Here is a 23,179-nt window from a genome sequence, read left to right on the forward strand (position 1 = left end):
GCAAAGGAAAAAAAGGAAGAGAGAGAGAGAGAAACCAAGAAACCAGAATCTTAACTATAGAGAACCAAGCGATGCTTACCGAGGGGGAGGTGGCTGGAAAGATGGGTAAAATCAATGATGGATAACAGAGTGTATGCTTATCATGATGAAAAAATAAAATATTTTTTTAAAAAGATATGAAGGCATTTTTTGGTGAAATCCTAATGGCAAATTTTATAGACTGTAGAACAGAGAACTACAAAATGATGCTGGGAATATCTGTTCAGATTGGTGAGGCAAATATCTGTTCAGATTGGCGAGGCAAAAAGCTGAAGTTATGGGATTCTTTAAACTCTTTTCTGTATTTATTTTTCTTTACCTTCTCAATTCTTTTCCTTGAGTTCATCTCTATTCCTTTATATTTTCCCATGCTTTCTCTTTTTAATTTCTAATTGTCCTCCTTTCTTTCAACCTCTCAATTTTCTTACCCAATCTTATTTTCCATCTTTCTCTCATTTCCCACAATTCTATCCTTCAAATAGAAAATAATTAAACAGTATGTTATTTCCACTGTCTTCATTATATTTGTCTTTCCCATCAGCATTATAGGACTTTTGTCATTTCATATGATATTTTAACAAATGTATTCATTTGTACTTATGGAAGGGTATTTTCACTACCCCTAGCATTTGTTAGCAAAGGTCTCTCATTAATAATTCTGACTTCACTTAGTACCAACAGGTTGGTAAGCAGTGTGCAGTGACATTTCAAACATATTTAGAATTGATAGCAATTGCAGAAATGAAAACAGTTCTCTCTGCTCATTCTATTTATTTTTCCTTAGAAACCTAACTGAAACAGAAATCATGAGTCATGGAAAAGTCCATTTTTTTTCTTTTAGTGAACAGAAATGTTAATAAAATTCAAGAAAAGATATTTTAGGAAAGCATTCAGGATATTTTAAATATTTCAGTGTTATAATTTTTCAAACATCTTAATTTTTGAAAAGATTAAAAACTAATAACAAATATTATAGTGTCTCATAATAACTTCAAAATATATACTAGCTATAGGATAGTAAATCTGACATATCATGATACCTACTGAGATGGTATGTATAAAAGCTTGTGACTAATTGCCAGGCCTCATAAGACAGAGTGTATCATTATGAACCCTGCTCATGTCACCTATTAGCTACATAACTCTGGATGAAGCATTAATTTCTCTTTTTCTTAGGTAAAAATATGGGCAGGAGTACTCTCCTCAGAGACTTCTTGGGAAAATTAAATAACACGTATAAAACAATGAAAACTGTGTCAAATAAATAGTAATGACTCACTAAGACTTTGCCATTGTTGTTGCTAACAATTTGATATGTTTAATGTTCATAGATGACCAAGATTTCAGAGAGGTTTCAGTCTTATCCACAATATTTCTTCTCTCTCTCTCTCTTTGGATAAGCATCAATACAGCCAAACTGACAAATGATATAATTAATTAAATGAACCTAAGTCAATTTGCATAGTCCATTTAAAAAAATATGGACTGCTTCACAAATTTATGTGCCATCCTTATACAGGGGCCATGCTATTCTAATCTGTATCATTCCAATTTTAGTCTATGGGCTGCTGAAATGAGCACTGCATACTCCAATTTTTGTTGATGAGCCCTGGTACATAAAGAGCAACAGAGTAGTCAGATATATCAAACAAAAATCTGTTTCTCAGAGTCTGCAGAATCTGAGCACTTTATTTTCCTCTCAAAGTGGTGCTGCCTAAAACCATGAAGTCAACTCAAAATGAAGTCTCGTAACCCACTGTCATCTTCCTACTTTGACAATTATGGGTTGCCAAAATACAAAGAAGACTTTAAGCTTGTTTGACAAATTAAGTTCATTTTAAAATCCGATTGATTAACTTATATAATACTTCACCTAATCCTTTAAAAAATAAAGTAGGAATTAGGGTAAGGATTAGATAAATTCCCCAAGCTATTAAGTGTTGGTGCTGGAGTTTAAACTCCAGTCCTGATTTATTTACCATTCTGTTCTACTATTCCAGCTTGACTATGAACTGTTTGCCTTTACAAAATCAGCAGAGATAGAAAACTAAGATAACTAAGGTCTCAGTCATTCTGTTTTTGAGGATTACTTGATTACATTGTGAAGGAATGGATTTTAGCTTCTTAAAGAAGCAATTAATCTTGTCATTTATAAACAATGTTTATTTTCAAAAATAGTGCTGTGTTATCAGTTATTAGGCTGGACCCTAATAACTCTTTTAATTATTCTACCTTGTAGCCAGAATAATCATTCAAATGGATTCAACTCTGAAAGCCCTGTTATGTAGATTTTAATAAAAATTTATTTTAAAAAGGATTACAAAATGTCCACTCTACTCAAATAGGTTGTCCACACAATTTTTGACCTGATTCTGCAGTCTCTCTCTCCTTGTCTCTCTCCCTTCCCCAAAATCTATCCTCTCTTCTCTTCTCTGGAAGCCCTGTTTCTGGTTCTTTTTTTCTTAATCCCCAACTCCCTTAATACTTCTCAAGAATGACACTCCCTCCTTTGAGATGAAATCTTTTCTCTCCTATTCTCTCCAAACTAAATTCTTCCCATCAGCACTTCAGATGTTTATAATTCTTTACTTAAAAACATTTCCTTCCCAGATTGAGGATTGGAAATAAGTGCATGTGTACACGTACACGCACCCCCCCCCACACACACACAGTGTAAACTCGCCCTGCAGTAAAATTTGATAGCTTCCTCTTCTCCTTAGAAGAGATTTTTAAAAATCCTCTGCTTAAATATCTGTACACTCTCACATTCATAAATTGGCTAAATCAAGAAGGTCAAGGGAAGGAGAAAGAAAATAAAATTTGTATATTTTTGCCAAAATATACTAATTTCTTAAGTTTCAAAATTTCTGTCTTTTGTGGACTTATATTTATAGCTAAGTATTAGAAGAAGTGACCTAACAGATACTAAAGGAAAAAATGGATGCATTCAAAATATAAAATGGAGAACAAATCGTGGAGGTGGCAAGGCAAAAACTAAATGCAGGGTTAATGGGGAGAAAAGGTAACTTGCTTATAATAATAATAGCCATAAGTTTTTTTAAAACTCATTTTGAGGAGAGATTTTCTTCTTTTCAAACTACTCTATACATGGCCTTTAATTATAACTACTTTCATAACTTGGATTGAAGACTGAAACTTTCCGTATCAGAATTTCACGTGTTCCTTATTACCTTTCCTCATTTGAGAGCCTATAAAAAATTCCATTTTCCTTATTGTAGTTAATTTGTCCATGACACAAACTAAAGCTAAATTTTCCAAGCAAGTTCATAAGTAAAAATAAAGAAGATAATGAATGTGATATAATAATTCTGGAGACTTCTGTTAAGAGTTGCCACTTATTATTTAAAATGTATTACACTCTTAACCACAATTCAGTTTTTCTACTTGTTGTCTCTTCTTTCTTTCCAGTTTTAGTTTATCCTTAAAAAATGTAGGTATTTTTATCACCTTCGGTAAGATTCACTTAATTAAACATTTCACACAAAATGAAAATTATAAATTCTTATTAATGAAAATGAGTTCTCCTTGAGTCAAAATCATAAAAGAGATCAGTGGAATAGTATGCTATCATAAAAAGGGTAATATATTTCTATATCATATAATGAGGAAAAACTGAAAATAACTCCATTTTCTTTCTAGTCATTTTTTTTTTCATTCTTGTTCTAGTTTGGATTCTGTCCATAAAATAAAGGAAAATGGTATTTTATAGAAAAGCAATATCTCTTTAGAATATGGGAGAATAATAGAATATATGTTATCGCCAAAAAGAACAAGAAAAATCTGTAAATACGTGAAGCAATTTCTGACTTATACTGGTAACTGTAGAAAAATACAGAATATATTGCTGACTGCATATAAAGGATTGCAATATGTGTGTGTGTATACATATATATATATACTCATATTATCTCTAGAAAGTTGGTAAGTTTTTCCCTTTGGGGAAGGGTACTAGATAGCTTCTAGATATGGATAGAAGAGATAGTCTTCATTATATATACTACTGTATTTTTAATTTTTTAAATCAAGTATACATATTTCCTATTGAAAAATAAGCATTTATAAAGAAGATATATTTTGCTATGCAGAAAAGGATTGGCACTCGGTATGACTGAGACCCAATGCTAATTTTATTGTCCAGATAGATTTGGGACAGATCCAAGAGTTTTACAAACTCTCAGAAAGTTTTATTTGCTGTAAGCCTGTAAATTTATATGTTTTTAAAATATAAGCACTAACATTCCTATGTAATATGTAACCTGAATGAAAAATTGCTTTCATGATGTATTAAGCTATACATCATCAGGGCCAGCTGTCACTCTGATGATGTATTGTTGCAATAAATCTCAAGGTGTGACACATTGAAAAAGTATTACTCAAAAGAGAATGGTCTCCAAGTTAAAAACTGATCCAACATAAAATTCAAAGAGAAAACTATAGAGAAACAATTTATCTGTTGCCAAGAAGTGTTATGCAAGCAAAGATGTCTTCTCAGGGCACTTCTGTTTTGAACACTACAACTTTAGCAGGCTTGGGGAAAATCAAAACAATGTGCCCCTTTTTTCCAGTATCCAAAATTGATCCTAGAGATAACTGGTGAAGAGTACACCCAAAGCAACCAACCTCAGAGGATAAAAGATGTTACGATGAACATCAAAGTTTTCAAGGTGGCATGGGAAGAGAAAAAATACCTGGACATGGGAAGCATTTCAGAAGATGGTCCATATATCATTTGGTGAGAATTTGACATGAAGGCTAAAGAGCTGGAAAAACTGCAACGGAATAAGGTGCCTAAGTCAAGAACACAGCAGAGAACAGGGGAGCATGAAGTAAGTGCATGTCACTGGATGATTAAGAAACAGTTTAGGAAATTCTTTCTGGATTAGACACTGACTTAGAAGAGGGATTTTCATAGGTTGATTCAGAATTTTGCCATTTATTAATCATATGACCTTGGAAATTTTGAAGTAAGGTCTTGACATTCAAATTAGAAAATTTGAGACACAGATGGAAAATGCTCATTTTCACCCATTATAAGTCACCAAAGAAAGTTTCTGCACAAATTTGTCTTTCATTGAGTAATTTACTTAAGCAAATACATAATGTGATCTTTTAAATGTCACCCTACTCTTAAGCAAGAGGAACATATCCCAATTTGTACATTCATTCATTATTAGACATTTTCCATTGTATTTCAGGTACTGTGACCATCCCTACACACAAGAGTGAACACAACAGACATAGTAATACTTTGCTTTTGCTCATGCATTGTCCTCCTTCTGTACCCCTTATCTAACAACATCCTCTTTAAAAAAAAAAAAAATTATTTATTTATTCATGAGAAACCCAGAGGGAAAGGCAGAGGGAGAGGAAGAAGCAGGATCCCTGCAGGGAGCCCAATCCAGGACTCAATCCCAGGGTCCTGGGATCCAAAGTCAGACATTCAACCACTGAACCACCCAGGCACCCTAACAACATGCTCTTAATCATTTAATGGTACCTTATGTTTCATGTGCCCCAGGTCCAATCATCCATGGCCATATCATCTCAAGATATGATATCCCTTTGCTAAAGTTCATTGAATTTTAGGATTAAGACTTTCTAATCTAGTTCAACATTTTCAATTTAGAAATAAGAAAATTATGGCCTACAAAGATTAAGTGCATTACATGTATAGAGAACATGTTTATCAAGTTATACATGTAACACTTGAACCAGGTCTTCTTTTTCAAGACTTCAACTTCATCATAACTGCATATTTTCATGTCTATGCCACTCACTTGGCATACACGCTCTTGTTCATTGGTTTGTTTGTATATAACTTAGGCTATTTCCTACTAAAGAGACCATTTTTGACTCTAAAGACTTTGTCTGGGTATACTTTTTCCTTTCACCTCAGTCCCTCATTGTCTTCCTGACATAGGGATGTGACTGGAAATGTTATTTGACTTTCCTAAATTCACTAAGTTCTTGAAGAGGAGCAAATGGTGCTCTCTTGTAGCCCCAGTCATGCCACTCTTTTTTTTTTTTTTTTTTAAATAAATTGAAAGTGTCTTCTAACATCACATTATGAAAAGGATATCCATTTATATTTGGAATTATGGTAAAAAGCACTTGAAGGGAAGGGAGTGAGCTCCAGGGAAAGAACTAGTAGATCAACTATTAAGCTGCCCAGTTCTTTCAGATTGATTTCTTTTGATCTAGAAAGAAAAAAATCTCGGATGTGATTTAACAAACACACTTAATAAAATAGCCCCTGAAAATCCTAATGCTGGAGCTGACTGAAATATTTGAGATAGGAAAGTCAGGCAGTGGTCCAGACAACTCAGTGGCAACAGATAGAAAGCCTTTGGCTATAAGGATGGTTTCGCTAAGGAGCAAACTCCTGTAATCAGCTCTGGTTAATGAAATTGAGGATATTGCCACAAATTTCTGCAGGATTATTTTGAAGATATCAACTTAATACAAATATTAATTACTTATACACATAAGAAACACTTTCCTCTCTTTCCCTCTTCTAGGTTTCCTTTGAAAATCCAATTACACTGGAACGCAATTTTAATTATAATATTGATTTTACTTCTTTGCTAGGAGTGGGATTAATTCAATTAGTTGTAATTATGTGCATAGAGTGGTCGGACTAATCTTTCAGGATGTTGGCCCACTAACTTCATACCACTTGTCTTCACATGCAAGTCAGAGAGGGACATTAAGGCCTGGAATTGTGCAGACCTTTAAGAAAGTAAAACAAGGAAGAAGATATCATAGTCTGTTAAAGAATTTGACAGTTTGACAATGGCTTTTTAGATGCAAAGTTGTGCGAATCAGATTTTATGTAGCCTTTGCAATTAGCAACTGAAGCAAGATTTAGAGAACTTTTATAAGATGCAAGAGGAAAACTAACAAAACAAAGAAGAAATAATGTTAAATGGCAATAACTATTTTCCTTAAAAAAAATCAAGGTAAGAGCACATGAACTAAGTAGTTTTAATAATTTATATAAAAAATGGTTTTGAGCAGGATGTTTTGTAGAACTAAGAGGGGGAATGATACTGTCAGGGTAAACTGTACTAGACTGTTAAACAGGCAGACAAGATTTTACCCAAGGCTCTTGTAATAGGAGAGAGAGAACAGAACTCTAATTTCAATTCTGCTGGAACAAAGGGCAGAATGGGAAGATTTCAGGCCATCTGTGTTTGCTAATTGGTTTATCCAAAGAAAGAGTCAACTTTCTTGTGTCTTCATGACAAGAGATGGTTTTACAGCTTGAAGCCAAGTACTGACTGACCCAAATTAAGACTCTTACTCTCCCATAGAGATTGGGAGACAGCAGCCTCATCTCCCTTGATGATTATGTCAAAAGGAAGTCTCCCATGGCACTGAGAAAGACAGTCTTGAGTGTAAAACTGGCAAGAGGCTTTGGGAAAGGGTTATATCTCAAAGGTGTAGAGAAAAAAAAAATACGACAGGTTTCTTAAAGCAAATACTCAAAGAAAAGGGTATTTAGAGTCCTGGAGTCTCAGCTTGTCTAAGGTTTGGTCAAGCTGAGAAAAAACATTATGATCCTCTTGGTCAATACTCTGGAAGAAAATGAGGTGTTTCTTTGAATACAAAAACACTTGCACTCCAACTTAAAAAAATCATGAAGATATTAACACCAAAGAGCTTGTTTGTGTGTACCATAATCTTTGTTCACACTTATATCTCATCTATACCTTCAGAAAAATATAGCCACCTTCAGTATAAGTTGTTCTGTTTGGAAGCCAACAAATCAGTGCAAACTGCCTCTCTGCCACTTACTGACTGTTTAACAAATTAAAGTCACTTTCTTTCTCTGATTTATTATCTCATCTACACAGTGAAAGACTTATATCTTGTAAGTTTATAGAAATTAAATAATTTGAGTGGCTAGGATGTATGTATGCAATAGCCATTTCTATTTTATATTTGCTTTACCACCAGTACCCTTGCTAAACTCTGTATTTAAAAGAAAACATTATTTCATTTGATTCCATGGATTGTTATCAGTATAAAGTCATTTTCTCATTTAATAACAATAGTTTGGGTCCTTGTTTTTCAGTTAGTACACATCATTTTTCTTTATTATACTAGATCTTGCTTCTAGCTCAGTGTTCAATTTTTGTCTTATTCTGATTTTATGAAAATTTGTCTAGAGTATCACCTTTACTCGTTTTGTTAAGAGTTTGATTTGAGACACATGTTACTATGAAGGGTTTTTTTATTATTTATTATTTTCTGATTTAGATTTGCTAGTCTAAGGAGGGAATCTGAGGTCTTCTTGATTGCTTATCTTGCTCTGAACGGAAGAGTCTTCCTGGCTAGTCTGCAGCAGTCTGGGTTTCTTTCCTTATCAAAGTGACTCTAAAACACTAACCCCCAAGGCATTGTTCTGAGGCAACCTCTGGACTCAACTTTCCTTACTGCCAATTTAGCAGCTACATAAACATCTCTGTCCTTGGTAGGACTGAGTTACCTGTAAAAATACTTGAAGAGTGGATATAAGAAAAGTATTAGTCATGAATTGGGGAATAGGGTGGGGACAGGGGCAACAGCCCTTGGCTTTTGAAAGGCCTTTTAATAAGGGAAGTAGCATCTGAAGTAAGAATTGAAAGTTATGGTGACTGAATGGCAATTTCCTACCTTCTTTTCTTAGATGACCATCCTTTTTCACCTCAGTAATTCATTTTCTCTTTAAGGAGTGGAAATTCCTATTCAGGTATGGAAAATTACTGACCACTGAGATACTGCTTCCTTCTGTATGTTTCTCAGATTTCAGCAATTCAGTGGGAAATGTGGGGTTGCAAAGCACTCATTGCCAGCTTTCCCCGTCAAAACCAAAACATTCAGTATTTTATATGTATGTTTGGCATTAATATATGTATGTTATTTTAGTCCAATTACAATTCTGTATTTTTGAGATTTGAGAATTCTCCGTTGAAGATGAATGAACATTCTATTTTTTTCATGTTTCTCTCATCCTTTAATCTATAACCTTATGGTTTTCTATTTCATCCCAAATATGTATACTTCTTCCTTAGCAGAGCTTCTCCAAGATTATTATCAATGCTATTGTGGTGTAAGTCTGTAAGATTGGACTTTCTGTCATTTTTCAAAGTGCTGCTGACTGAGCTGTCTAAGGAATGGTAACTCACAAATTACTTCTGTGTCTGAAGATAGAAAAAAATGTTAAGTCAATTTCTTGAATTAATTAAGAGATAACATTGATATAGGAACAGGCTAGTGCCACAAATAATTATCACTTGAAATTACACAGTCAAAAAGGCCAATTAAGGAACCAAATATAGCTAATGAGAAAATTTAATTGATAATTTTTCAAGCTGCTGGCCTGGTCCTGTTTTTTTTTTTTTTTTTCCTATAGTTCAGGAACAATAACAACAGCAAACAATATAAAAAGCTACAGAGCCTTAGCTGATTTTTATATGAACAAGATCCTCCTGGATATCAGTTGAAATTTATTTTGTTTTTAGCTACATAAATCCATTCCTTATTCCACCACATATATATGTATTTACTGTTAATTACTTTTTCCAAGTAATAATAGTTTCCTCTACTCTTTTAGAATGGTAAAGTTCAAGGTAGAAGAGAAATTTCTAGACTTTAAACTCTTATTTAAAAAAAATTCATATTCACCATGAAGGTCTTGTCCTTCAAGTTATCTTTTTGGTAGCATTGACAAGAGGCTACATCCTCTGATGACCTTCCTGAAGAAAATGTGTAAAAATTTTAGTGAAAATATTGAAACGAACTTTTAAACTTTAGTTGCTAAGCAGGCAATATAATAAAGAACCTTTTAGCCAAAACCAAGATGAAATCAAGATCTAAGAGAAATAAGAGAATTACTAAAGCTGGCTTTCATCATGAGGGCATTTTCCAATGACCTATAACTTTGAGTTTATTTTTAAACTCCACAGAGCACAGATGGAAGAAAATCTAGAATTTATCCAGTATGGGGTGAATAATAGGAGACATAGGCATAAAATCTCACTGAAGGAGCTAGAAATAACCCTACTCTTTCCCTCCCAGGAGATAGAAGAAGCAAAACATGGAGAAAGAGAAAAAAAGAGAAACTGGAAAAAGAGAAAAGAAGAAAAGAAAGATTGTACATTTCAAAAAAAAAAAAAATGTGTTTTTAGAATTCTCTCATAATGTAGGCCTCATGAGTTTGCAGCCTGAATTTACATCTGTTGCTCAAACTAAGGTGATTTGAAATGAAAAGTCTATTTGACATAAGTACTAGATTGAGAGATTGAGAGTGCCCCTAGGCATCTGGCAGAAGAAAACAAATGTTTTTTTGGAGGAATCCACAGTATTCACCTCATAGGCAGACAACATCAGTTCACAAGATCAGCATTGTAAATGCAACAGAAAACAATGCATCATGAATGAAACAGGCAGAAACAAGGCAAAACCATACTAGATCACCAAAGACTCTAGGTTTTGGAATTATCTGATTTCGAACATTTAAAAAGAATATTTATTTAAAGAAATAAAAAATGGAAAACAAAAGCAAAATAAAGGAGAAGTAGACCATAAAAATGTTCAGCCAGATTAGAAAAATGTCCATATACTACATCAAGATGTGAAAAATAGTATAAGTAAAATTATAAACAGTGTAATACTTAACAACATATCATAAAGAATCTACAAGAGAAGTAATAACCTGAAAGATAGATCTGGAATAAATATCAAAAATGCAGCACAGTGGAAGAAAATATGTCAAATAAGAAAGTCATGCTACTTCAAAAGTAATGACTACAATCTAGGTTTTAAAAATCAGAAGATAGTTAACAACATCTCTAATGTTATTACAGATATTTGCTATCTATCAAGGCAACTGGAGCACAAAATACTACACAGACCAAAAATACCTTTCAAAGTTGTTTTCCAGGCAAACAAAAATTAAGAGTTTGCCATATTTCCTCATTAGAGGGTTTTTTAGGAATTTAATTTCATTAAAAAATGAAACAATGGAAATCTGAGATGCAAAACTGAATTATAAATAAGTTGATAAAATTTTATATAAATCTAAATAGATATCGACTACATTAATCAAGAAAATTCTGTCAATGTAATTATCAAGAAAATAACAATTTGGGTAGGAGTACTTGAATTTAAAGTCTAAAAACTTTTTCTATTATTCTTAAGAAGAGCATAAATACTTATTAACCTTTGCTATAGATTAAGGAACTCTGAAGTTATTTCTAAATTAACAGAAGTAGCATATACAACTTTCTGATATGTAAGGGTAAAAATTGTGTAATGAATAATTAATCCAAAAGAAACTAAGAAACAGACAATATGCATAATTAGATATGCCATTCAATTCAAATCCATCACTTATTACAATGTATGAATGGGATAAATTCTCCAGTTACCACAAAAAAAAGAAAAAAAATAGACAGGATTTTAAAAATCCAGATATATGCTTTTTATAAAAGCCATCTCTAAAATATAAAAAAGTTTTAATTCACCAGGAGAATAAAATACATTTGGTCCCTGAACACCAGTTTATTTATTTTTAATTTTTAAAAATATTTTATTTATTTATTTGAGAGAGCATGAGCATGAGCAGAGATGAGGAGACAGAGGAGTTAGAGGGAGAGGGAGAAGCAGACTCCCCACTGAGCTGGGAGCCCCATGTGGGCCTTGATCCTAGAACCCTTAGATCATGACCTGAGGTGAAGGCAGATGCTTAACCAACTGAGCCACCCAGACACCCTACCAGTTTAAAGTGTGTAAGTCCACTTACGTGTGAATTTTTCTTCAATAAAGTACAGTACTAAAAAAATAATAAATAAGTGCAGTACTATAAATGTATTTTCTCTTCCTTATGATTTTCTTAATATTTCCTTCTCTCTGGCTTACTAATAAAGTAAGAATGTAGGATATAATACATATAACATACAAAATATGTATTAATCAAGTGTTTATGTTATTGTTATTATGTTATTGTTAAAACTTCTGATAAGAAGGCTATTAGTAATTAATTTTTTGGAAAGTTAAAAGTGATACACAGAGTTTCAATTGTGTGTGGGGGTTGGTGCCCCTAACCCCTGTGTTGCTAAAGGGTCAACTGTAATTGGAAATTTATACATACTTAATAGTATAGACTCAAAATATAAAGAGAAAAGTGGCAGATTTATAAAAAGAAAATAATTTGATCATTATCATGAGGAATTTCAATATCTGCCTAATAGTTGAAAGATCAGACAGACAAAAAACCAGGAAGTATATTATTTGAACAACATAATAAGTGCTCACATACATGGATAGGTCTTAGACTATTTAGTGGGAAAATAAGGTTATTATTTAAAATAGTGTGGAAAATAAGACCTCAAAAAAAAAAAAAGTGTGACTCACAGGACAGAGTGATTTTTAAAGTTACATAATTCTAATTTTTAAAAGAACTTTATCAGAGGGGTGCCCAGGTGGCTCAGTCAGTTGAACGGCTGACTCTTGATTTTGGCTCAGGTTGTGATCTCAGGGTGGTGAGATTGAACCACGGTTCAATTGAGCTCCCCACTGAGCCAGGAGCCTGCTTAACATTCTTTCTCTCTCTCCCCTTGTGTGTGTGCACTCTCTCTCTAAAAAATAAAGTGCTTTATTAAAGTATTAACATCTCTTTCTTTGTCTATTCCTAATGAACCTTTTTGAATGTTCAACTCAAATGACATTTTTCTAGTGACTGTACCCATTCTAACTTCCTTTGAATTTATTACTTTCTTCACTTCTCTGTTTGTCCATATTGTTGGTTAATAACACATCTGTCCACCATGCTAAACTGGAGTTCTCCATTAGATTGCAAACTTTAACCCTGAGGTAGAACTATCCTTCAGGCCACCAGAACTATAGACAGGTTACTTCCTACTCTACCAAGGGTCCTGCAATTCCCTCAAGAATTCATCTAATAAGTCAGTCCTAATTGTGATTCCAGGATTTAAGGCCATGAAAGAGAAATTCCCCCAATAAGTCTCTCTCTCATTGAGCTTATTAATCATCATGGAGGCCCCTGGTGAAGTTTTCAGTTAATTCTATATCTTGATTCCAAGGGGCACAACTCTAGATCTTCTCCGCCTTTGTTCTTCCCTGTCTCACTATGATACCACCATCCATCCCCATAGTTGAACAAATCCAAATCACTATAGTTGTGGTCCATTCCTTTGCCCTCTGTATGAATGAACAGGTGAGTCTTAATTTGTTCCATTTTCCACTGCCAAGTCCACATGCTTATCATAATTTACTTGAACTACTGCTAAATCCTCCAACTTCCATCTGTTCCTATCAACCCTGTTCACAAATTCCTGAAAAGATTTTTTAAAAGAATGTATGTTCTTGAAACGTTCTATTTCATCTTCTTACACTTAGAATGAAATTCAGTCTCTTTACCTTAACCTGGTTTGGTCTTTGATATCTCCACACTCACCTGATAGCCATCTCCTAGTTAATTATGGTAAAGGACTTGTTTCTCTGTCATACTCAGTTCATATTCCCAAATAAAGACCTTTCTCTTATTGGTCCCTTTACCTGCCATACTCTTCCTCTAACCCTGTCACCAAACTGCTTCTTCTCATCCTTCAAATCTCTTTTTAAACAACATCCCCACAAAGATCTTACCTGAATGTTATCTAAATAGATTTTCCTTAAAAATAAATTAAAATAAAAATGTATTTATTTTTTATTTTATTATTTTTAAAGATTTTACTTATTTATTAATGAGGGACATAGAGAGAGGCAGAAACAAAGGCAGAGGGAGAAGCAGGCTCCCTGCAGAGAGCCTGATGTGAGACTCGATCCCAGGACTCTGGGATCACAACCTGAGCCAAAGGCAGATGCTCAACCACTGAGCCAAAAAATAAAAATTTAAAAATAGATTTTCCTCCCAATTATTCCATCAGCACCTTTAAAAAAATCTTAGAACTTTTCAGTCTGTATTTATTTAGAAAACACATTGAAGTATATATCTTCCCCATAAGATTATAAACTCCAAGAAGCAAAGATACTTTTTATAATATTCAGCATATTACACAGAAAATGTCTCATATAAATGCCAAATTAATATTTTGAATGAAGAGATTAATGAATTAATAACTGAAACATCTAAGCACAATGCCTGTCATGTAAAGTTCTCAATAAATGATAGCATGCATATATTGAGTACATATCATTTACTTGGCATGGTGCTAAGCATCGGCTGGACTGCGATGAATAGAGTAAAATATACATTTGATGAATAGAGGTGGGGCCATAGCAGATGGCCATGTGCTCACCAAATCTCATTTCATTTCCTTCCTGGCACTTAGCTAGAATGCATTTTCCAATCTCCCATATAATCAGAACTCACAATGTGACTGAGTTCTAGACAATGGAATGCATACAGAAAGAAGTAAAATATGCCATTTCAGGCTGAGCCCATAAAATTCTCCTATTCAGTCCTTCTCTGTTTCTCTTCCTTTATGCCTGAGTAATCAAGATGACTGTGAGAACCCAAATGAGAAAAGCCTGTGCTCCTGATGTCTGCATGGAGCAGCCTCCCTGACCTTTCCCTACCTAGGACTATATGAATGAGAAATCAACTTTCATTACATTAAGCCAATGAAATGTGTGATTGTTTTCAGAGCAGAGGACCTACCTTTATTTATATATCTTCACAAAATCATAATCTAGTGGGATTATAATATAGTGTGATGATGTCTTAGCATGTTTGTGCCTCTTTTAGTTTCAGAATATAATTACTCCAGCATAGAGTGCTGTATTAGAACTTGTAAACCGAAGCCAAATTCACATAATAGAAATTAAATGTCATTTTATAAAATGAGGACAAATCTTACATGGAAAAATAAACCACCAAAATAGAGGATCATAGAATAGGTTAAGAGAGTGTTTTCTTTTAACTTGTTAAAACAGTCCTTTTCAGGCGGTTTCTCATTTTATGAAATTGCAATAAGAATCTGTATTATGTCTAAATCTGTTTTATGCATTTTTGTGCTGATAAGTGTCACTCTTTCTCTGTATTTTCCGATTCATTCACCTATTTGAAAGCTGAACGTATACCTGATTTGCCATTTCTAGGGACTAATTGGTACTTCCGCTAATTGCATGAGGTACAATATCAGGATAATGGCAAGTCATCTTGTTTTGGGTCATGAGGCTACTGGTACTCGGGGCTCTTTAACAAGTCTTTTCATTACTATGTAATAGCCTGTAAGTGGGTTTTTAAATTTTATTTTCAGGTATTAATTAGTACCCCTTAAGTCAAAAAATTGGAAATGTCAAGAGTGACAGCCATTATTTTGTTGATTGTTCACAGGTCCTTTCACTTTCACTACCTGAATATACTCATTATCTGATTATTTCACCTGTTATTCATTTGGCACAATACAAAATTCTCATCCCTCAACCATTTCTGTGCTTGGCCCTAGTACAGGAAATGCATACAAGAGAGTTGATATTCTTAAAGTAATGAGAAAATGGAATTCCCTGGGTGGCTCAGTGGTTAAGCGTCTGCCTTTGGCTCAGGGGATGATCCTGGAGTCCTGGGATCGAGTCCCACATCAGGCTCTCTGTTTGGAGCCTGCTTCTCCCTTTGCCTGTGTCTCTGCCTCTCTCTCTCTCTCTCTGTGTCTCTCATGAGTAAATAAATAAAATCTTTAAAAAAGAAAATGCAATTCCCAGAGCATGAATGTCAAATTGCAAATTTTCAACGAGTCCAGGATAATCATGAAACTGAGCAAATGCCATCCTCACAAGTTTTGAAATTTCACCTTTTGGTAATGTTTGAGGCCTATCTCATTTTTCCAAAATATTTTTAAGATAATTTTGTTCTCTGTTGAAAATTTATTGATATTTTCAATCCAAGCAAAGCAATAGTATTATTTCCTTTTCCTATACATTTCTGTGGTATTCGTTTACATCATTTCTTAATCAAAGGGACAATTTTTGATATGACATGGACTAAAATATCTGGTGATGTCCCACTTAGCAAAAAAACAAAATTTTGCAGTGACAACAAAGAAGTTTGTTTTATCTGGTTTCTGAATGTACACATCTGAAAGGACAAAGGTACTACTGCTCTTTAAATCAACCTTGATATATAATGTTACTTGAGACTTGCAAGCTTCCATTAAGAAGGGCATTCAGAGAAAATACCTCAAAGGTAAGTTATTTCATTCCAAAAGTAAGAATTATGTTAGAATGGAAAAACTTTGAGTTAGAAAACTGAGGATTTATACTCCAGTTTCCCACACTGGGTGATGCTAGGCAAGCCATTTGACCTTCCTATTTTTATTCCTTTACCTGCAGAACTGTTCTTTTACTCACCCTATACAATACCACACCGACAATTATTATCTTAGAACTGGCCTTTACAGTTCCTCTGTTTTTCAAAAATATCATTATTAATATGAGAAGTTACATCATATCTTGAAAACAACATCAGAAATCTAAGGCTCTCAAGAAAAGAAATTCAGTGATGTAGGTGGAAGTTTAGCAGCAGAGCATTTTTGGAGCCAAGAGAAAATAAACAGGTTGAGGAAGTAGGTTTATGAGAGGCCCTTCAATAACATGAGCTGAGGATATCTTCTGAGGACTTCTATAGGAGACTCCATTTAAACAGGGCATATCAGAGAAACCAATTTGAAATAAGAGGTATGAGGACTTCTATAGGAGACCCCATTTAAACAAGGCATACCAGAGAATCCACTTTGAAATAAGAGGTATGAATTAAGGGTGCCTGTGTGGCTCAGTCGGTTGAGCTTCTGACTCTTGGTTTTGGCTCATGTCATGATCTCAGGGTGGCGGGATCAAGCCCCACTTCAGTCTCCACACTCAACATGAAGTCTGCTTGAGATTTTCTCTCTCTTTCTCTGCTCCTTCCCCTGCTCACTTGCTATCTCTCTCACTAAAATAAATCTTAAAAAACAACAACAACAACAACAACAACAACTATGAATTAGAACCCTGTTCTGTGTCTCTGAGTCTTGATTTAGGAAAGATTTTCAACATCTGTATTACAACAAACTTCCTTTTTTAAAATTGAGGTATAAATGTTTTTTATTTATTTATTTATTTATTTTAATTTATGATAGTCACAGAGAGAGAAAGAGAGGGAGAGAGGGAGAGAGGCAGAGACATAGGCAGAGGGAGAAGCAGGCTCCATGCACCAGGAGCCCGATGTGGGATTCAATCCCAGGTCTCCAGGATCGTGCCCTGGGCCAAAGGCAGGCGCTAAACCGCTGCGCCACCCAGGGATCCCCTAAAATTGAGGTATAATTGACATATGACGTTCTATTTGTTTCTGGCATACAGCATAATGACTAGATATTAATGTTATCTATATAAATATATAGCAAAATGGATACCACAAGAAATCTAGTTAACATCTAACACTCCATATAGTTACAGATTTTTTCTTGGGATGAGAATTTTTAAGATCTTCTCAGCAACTTTCAAATATGCAATACAGTGTTACTAACTATAGTTACCATGCTGTATATTACATCCCTGTGACTTCATTATTTTATAACTTGAAGTTTATACCTTTTGATGTCCTTCACCATTTCACCTACTCTGTCCCATTGCCTCTTGCAACTACCAACTGTTCTAAGTTTTGTTTTGGCCTTTTTTAAAAATTTATTTTTCAATTTTATTTTTTCAAATATTTTATTTATTTATTCACAGAGCGAGAGAGAGGCAGAGACACAGGCAAAGGGAGAAGCAGGCTCCATGCAGGGATCCCGATGCGGGACTTGATCCCAGGACTCCAGGATCACGACCTGAGCCGAAGCCAGATGATTAATTGCTGAGCTACCCAGGTATTCCAGCCCCCCTTTTTTTTTTTTTTTTGTACCTTATAAGGAAAAAAAGTATCGGTATCTTCTAAAACCGATTTTGTCTATGAGAAATTAAAGATTTTGAGCTTAATAACCATTATCATTTGGATTTTTATAAAAAATATAATTTCTAATTTTTAAAATGTCCTTTCTATTCCTTGTAGTTTAATATTTTATTCTTTGATCCTTTAAATTGCTTTATTGTGTAATGTGAACCTACCAAGTTCATATTAATTGAATTTAAAGTATTTATTTATTTTTTAAAGATTTTATTTATTTATTCATGAGAGACACACAGAGAGAGAGGCAGAGACATAGGCAGAGGGAGTAGTAGGCTCCATGCAGGAAGCCCAATGTGGGACTCAATCCTGGAACCCTGGGATTATATCCCGAGCCAAAGGCAGATGCTCAACTGCTGAGCCACTCATGTGTCCCTGAATTTAAAATTTTTAAATGAACATATATTACTTTACTTTTTATCACCATAATCTTTTGTTTTTTTAGAGATCTTGTTTACCTATTTATTAATTTATGAAAGATAAAGAGTGTCCTCATTTGTGCAAATTGGGGGAAAATCAGAGGGAGAGATTCTCAAGCAGACTCCAACCCAGTGAAAGCCCAACTCAGGGCTTGATCTCAGGATCCTGAGATCATGACCTGAGCCAAAACCAAGAGTCAAACACTTAACCAACTGAGATATCCAGTGCCTCCATGATTATAACCTTTAAGATATTTGGTTCCATCTATTTTATTATATTTCAATTATATTTACTGAGTTTTCTTAGCTTTCTTTTCTATTTAGCCTTTAGTCTATTTTGTCACACCTTAGTTGTAATTAATCCTGAATTATTTTTTGATTATTTCATTCCATTATTTACTTTATTTTAACTTTTAAGAGTATGTTTATTTTGTTGATATTTTGCCTTACATTTATTTTCATTTTTTTTTTAAGATTTTATTTATTCATTCATGAGAGACACAGAGAGAGAGGCAGAGACACAGGCAGAGGGAGAAGCAGACTCCATGCAGGGAGCCCGATGTAGGACTCGATCCTGGGACTCCAGGATCATGGCCTGGGCCAAAGGCAGGCGCCAGACCGCCGAGCCACCCAGGGATCCCCTTTGCCTTACATTTTTAAATGTATTGCATCTAGGTTGAAAATTGTTATTTTAAGTGTGTGTGTGTGCGTGTGTGTGTGTGTGTGTGCACACAGTTGACTAATAAGGAAAATATTTATTTTTGTTTGCTTGTTGTTTATCTGATTTTTAGTAAAGGGTCCCAACTAGATACCTTTTAGGAAATTATTATTCTTTTTTTAGATTCAGGGAGACTTACTGCTTTTGGAAATTCATCAGAAGAGGCCATTTAACTATGAAGGCCAACCCCTACTTTCTGTTCCTGCAAATGGACTGGGAGAGCCATTTCTGCACAATGATGCTGCACATTGAGATATTAACGGTTCTCTTTGTTCATGTGAAAGGAAGGCAACTTTGGAGACTGGCCATTACAAACTAGAGATAGTTCTTTAAAAGAAGTTACTTTACCTAAAATGTTGGGCCTCACTCAAACACTGCAACTAGGGATGTTTAGGGATAAAGTTTGGGGACAGGACCATGAATTGTTGTGACTACTTTTGTTAGCCAATGACAACATCCTGTTCTGTACTTTTGAGTTCTGAGGGAATGCATTTCATTCTTTGTGGATTCTACAGTTAAAATTTCTAAGTTCATTTTGGAGTTTTACTGTTTCTTACACTTAAGTTCACATCTGTTTTGAGTTCATTTTTGTGAGTGGTGTAAGAGTCCAATTTCATTCTTTTTCCAATATAGATATCCAGTTTTCCTAACACCAATAATTGAAATGGCTACCCTTTCCCTACTGAGTATTCTTGGTTCCCTTGTCAAATATTAGTTGATCAGTTTGTGTATGTTTTTTTTTTCTGAGCTCTCAATTCTGTCCCATTGGTCTCCATGTCAGTTTTTATGCCAGTACCATACTATTTTGATTACTATAGCTCTATAATGGAGTTTGAAATCAAGAAATGTGACATCTCCAGTTTTGTTTTTCTCAAGATAGTTTTGAATATTTAGAATCTTTTGTGAATCCCTATGAATTGTTTTTTTTTCTATTTCTGTGAGAAATCCCATTGGAATTTTGATAGAAAATGCACTGAATATATATATATATATATATATATATATATATATATATATATATGGCTTTAGTTAGTTATGGACCTTTTAATTTTTGTTTTTCATTATGTACTATAAAACTAATACCTCCCATTTGGTATTAGCCCATATGACAAGCTCATATTAAGTACTCTAAAAAATATTAACTTTAAAATTCAATGCAAACTTGTAACAGAAGTACTGTTATTTATCCATGTTCTACAGTTCAGGAAATAGAATGCTAAATTTCCATTCAACATATGTTAATATTCTTATTTTGATTAATAAAACATACTTTCAATCTCATTTTTTTGTGTGGGCTTAAAAACTGACACCCACTAAGATATTTAAAAACAAAGAAATAAAAAAAAGAAAGAAATAGCTTTCCAGTAACTGTATTATGCTAAAAAATGCAAGATTTATAATTTAAGTAGAAGCTCAGTTTACTTTTCACAAAGATGGTGCCTAAAGCTGAGAATGAAGCCCTGTACCTCACAAATTTGAAACTAAAGCAAAGGCTTTGAAGGCCAAAAAAGTGATGCTGAAAGGCATCTACATCTACCAAAAAAAAAAAAAAAAAAGAAGAAGAACTAGAAGAAGAAGAAGAAGAAGAAGAAGAAGAAGAAGAAGAAGAAGAACCACGCATTACCTACATTCCAATAGCCTAAGATACTGAGTCTTCAAAAGCAGCCCCAACATCCTCAGTAGAGTGCCCCTAGGAGAAACAAGCTTGACCACTAGGCAATCATCAAGTTCTCCCTCACCACCAAGTCAGCCATGAAGAAAACAGAAGACAACAACACACTTGTGTTCATTATGGATGTCAAGACCAGTAAGCAACAGACCAAACAGACTATGAAGAAGCTTTATGACATTAATGTGGCCAAAGTCAACACTCTGATTAAGCCTGATGGAGAGAAGAAGGCACATGTCTGGCTCCTAATTATGATGCTCTGGATGTTGCCAACAAAAATGAGATCATTTAACCTTGAGTCCAGCTAGATAAATCTAATTTTTTTACAATAAAAACAAACAAACAAAAACCCTGTTCAATTAAGTTAAAGAAAAGGAAAATATCAGATTTACAAGAGTACTCCATTTAATTAAGAAATAAATATACTTAAGTGAGTTGTATTGGGTTGTCAGCAAAATTTTGTTCATATTAGTTCTCAACTTTAAAGTAAAAACTAAATGGAAAGTTAACTAGGCAATTATAGAGTGAAAGATTTCTTTCAACCATCATTCAGATATTACACAATAAGCTTTTAGTGATGACTAGAAAATCCAACCAAATAAGAGAGCAATGTGATAGGTACAATGAGTATAATGCAAAATAACTCAATGGGATTATTGCTTATAATTTTAAAATAAAGGAATTGGGATACCAGCAAAAGAGAAGGGAGATTTTAAAAAATGGAAACATCAAAGCAGTTTTTCAATCTTGAGAATGTTAGGAGATAGTCTCTGGACATAGGTGCCTGGAGACTGCATATCCAATAATGAGAGGACAACTGAACTCAGATAAGAAGCTTCTCTAATACCTGATAGGCAGAACCAATGTTTCAAAACCCAGTCTTTGGGGAATAAAGTTTAGAAAGAGCTTCTGGTGTGTATAGAAGATGTTACCTTCACAGTGCCAAAATAAGGGGCACCTGTGTGGCTCAGTTGGCTGGGCATCTGCCTTCAGCTCAGGTCATGCATGATCCCAGGGTTCTGGGATTGAGCCCCGAATCAGGCTCCCTGCTCAGCAAGGGAGTCTGCTTCTCCCTCCCCCTCTCCCTGTGCTCCAACTCATGCTTGCTCTTTCTCCCTTTCTCTCTCTCTAATAAATATAACGTTTGAAAAAAAAAAAGCCAAAATACATATGTTCTTAGATTGCTGAGTATTGATTTTATAGTTTAATTCCTTCATGAAAGAATCCCCGCTGTTCTCTGTCTCCTGTGGCATGAACTATATTCTGAGCAATGTGAGTTAAAATTGATGAGGATTCAATCAGGGGTGGCTTTAGGATCACAGTATAAGCAGTGGCTGGCCTCTCTATTTACATGAATTAAGCAAATTATGAAATTTTTCTATGACTGTTTCTATTCAAATGACTATTCTAACCTACCTCACAAAGTAGTAAGGGAAAAAAAAATACATACAAAATGTACAGCAGGCACAGAATAACTGGAATAATTTACATAACCTTCATTGCTATATATTTTAATAATAATTAGAAAAAGATAACTACACATGATATTCTCTCAAAATCTTCATCAATGTTTGCCTACTGAGAAGAACATGTCTCAAATCTTCAGCCTGGCATTCAGACCTGTCCACAATTTAACCCAAATCTATTTCCTCACCTTTATTTTCCCCCAATAAATACATTCTCATGTATATTTTAGAATTCTCCCCTAAGATGCATGTTTTCTAATAAATAAATATTTGGGTTTTTGTTGTTTTTATAAAATTTTTGTACATCCAGAATTCATTCATTCTGTTTCTGATGAATGAACCTAGGAGTTCTCCCTATAGGTCTACCTTTCCTCTCCATCCTCAGCACTTGTGTTTAAGGCTAGAATATCTCCATGCCTACCTCTGATGTGGTACATATGAACTAAGACTCCCCAATCATTTTATCATATTTCTCTAAAATAGCTAGTTTAGAGATTCAAAGGAGATCATAATCAGAGCCAGTGAGAAATAATGAGATCTTTTTGCTCTTATATTTATGGGAAATACTCTATTCTTTCTTGGTATAGAAAGGAAAGCCTGAAGCCCTGGGATCATAAGGTAAGAGCTAGCTCAAACTTTTCCAAAGAAGAAGAATTAAAAATAGAAGAAAATTGGATTTTAGTAAAAAAATTTAAGCCCTGAATCCAGCATTTTATTTATTTATTTTAATTTTTTTAAGATTTTATTTATTTATTCATGAGAGACAGAAAGAGAGAGAGAGAGGCAGAGACACAGGCCGAGGGAGAAGCAGGCTCCATGCAGGGAGCCTGACTTGGGACTCCGGGACTCCGTCTCGGGTCTCCAGGATCACGCCCTGGGCTAAAGGCAGTGCTAAATCGCTGAGCTACCCAGGCTGCCCTG

The 23,179-nt window shown here is 34.3% G+C and overlaps 1 non-coding gene across 1 annotated transcript; it reads right to left on the bottom strand.

The window, feature by feature from the left end:
* Window positions 1-1,513: 1,513 nt before the first annotated feature.
* LOC140642095 (U6 spliceosomal RNA) lies at window positions 1,514-1,620 on the bottom strand. Its single transcript, XR_012038662.1, has one exon. It is a non-coding gene; the product is annotated as a U6 spliceosomal RNA (small nuclear RNA).
* Between the last annotated feature and the right edge of the window lie 21,559 nt (window positions 1,621-23,179).

Source organism: Canis lupus, chromosome 10 (assembly GCF_048164855.1).
Source record: "Canis lupus baileyi chromosome 10, mCanLup2.hap1, whole genome shotgun sequence".
NCBI lineage: Eukaryota > Metazoa > Chordata > Mammalia > Carnivora > Canidae > Canis > Canis lupus.